The sequence below is a fragment of the Coenobita brevimanus genome, chromosome 48 (genome assembly GCF_032717465.1).
Source record: "Coenobita brevimanus isolate Jiangsu-jjx chromosome 48, ASM3271746v2, whole genome shotgun sequence".
Lineage (NCBI taxonomy): Eukaryota > Metazoa > Arthropoda > Malacostraca > Decapoda > Coenobitidae > Coenobita > Coenobita brevimanus.
Window position 1 is genome coordinate 4,275,678 of NC_137001.1, and position 1,517 is coordinate 4,277,194.

General features: G+C 49.0%; 1 non-coding gene across 1 annotated transcript; it reads left to right on the forward strand.

The window, feature by feature from the left end:
• Positions 1-217: 217 nt before the first annotated feature.
• On the forward strand, positions 218-336 carry LOC145399363 (5S ribosomal RNA). Its single transcript, XR_013897278.1, has one exon. It is a non-coding gene; the product is annotated as a 5S ribosomal RNA (ribosomal RNA).
• The last annotated feature ends 1,181 nt before the right edge of the window (positions 337-1,517 follow it).

A 1,517-nucleotide genomic window follows, 5' to 3' on the forward strand; every position in this document is an offset into this window, starting at 1 on the left:
TCTTCCTCTCTATATAAAACTCTCTCTTCCGTCTCTCAAATTTGTCCACTCCCCTGTTTCTCATCCACTCATTATATGCTTTCTTCTTTTGTTCCACAGCCTCTCTCACCTCTTCATTCCACTATGCTGTTCCCTGCACCCCCTTTCGTCTTCTCTTCTCCCCGGTAATAACAATACAGTAAAAAAGATAATAGTAATAATTATAATAATAATAATAGCCAACGGCCATGCCACGTTGAGTACACCGCTTCCCGTCCGATAAGCGAAGTTAAGCAACGTTGGGTCTGGTTAGTACTTGGATGGATGACCGCCTGGGAACACCAGATGCTGTTGGCATAACTCCCTACTTGTCAAGTGGGGTTGGTGGAGGATTAGTGCCCCTCCCTGTAAAACAATTAACTCTAAGCCCTTGACCACCCCATTTGGGATACATGGCGTCTGGCAATGGATGGATGGAATAATAGTAATTATTATGCTAGGTGTTTTTAGGGCTGCTTCCCGTCCTAGAAACGCCTGGCTCGTTGCTGGGTTCTTTTCTAGACCAGGGCTAAACCAGATATAGAAGGAACAGGGCATAAAAACTCAGGGCAACAACCTGCACGTATATTCACAAATCTCATTCACAAGAACAATAGACTATCTCACAATATTTATGACATCAATTCTTGGGCTGCTGATTGGGTGGGCGTGTCTCGCAGGATATGTGATAGACAAAACTGGGAGTGTGGGGTGGTAACAGTTCACTGCATCAGTCTTTGTGCCATAGGATTAGAGGTTTCACTACTGCACAGTCTCTTACGTTAGTGGCTCCTGGTTCTGTTGGCATTAGCTCCGAGAGTGCATCTGGTATTGACATTGTCACTGAGGGAGGGGTGTGTGGGAGAATTGAGTCTGACACGGTCACAAGGGCAAGGGGGGGAGGGGGGTCTTAACCCGCGCCGTCCCGGCGACGTGAATTAACGCGGCAACATTGCAAGTTGCATAATTTTCACATTTTTCAAAATTCGCGCCTGATTTTTGTTTCCCCCGCCTATGCAAGCCTCACCTACTCGCCGGCAGGCGGATAATCCCCTAGACCCAGATTAACCCCACCTGACCCTGTGATCCTCCACTTACCTGTCAGCAGTCACCCAGGTCAGACATGGCGCGTCGTGGGCTGTCAGACGAGGAGATACAAGTCGCCCTGGATACCTTTACAGGGGATAGTGATTCCCCACTGGACGACGACACCCTCGGTGTCGATTACATGCAGCCTGAGGAGGTTACCAGCAGCAGTGATGAGGAGATCCCTTTCCCAAGGAAGGTCAAATATATAACATATAGGAGGGCAGGGGACGGCCAGCCTGCACCACGTGCTGCATCTAGGCAGCAACACATACCATCAGATGAGGACGAGGACGAGGAAGCTGTACATGGTGGCGTATTTTCCTGGCTGGGGAAGGAAAAGATATCGCCACGTGGGACTGGGACAGACGTCACATCGTGACTGTTCCACAGGTATGTTCCTTCTATGTGTT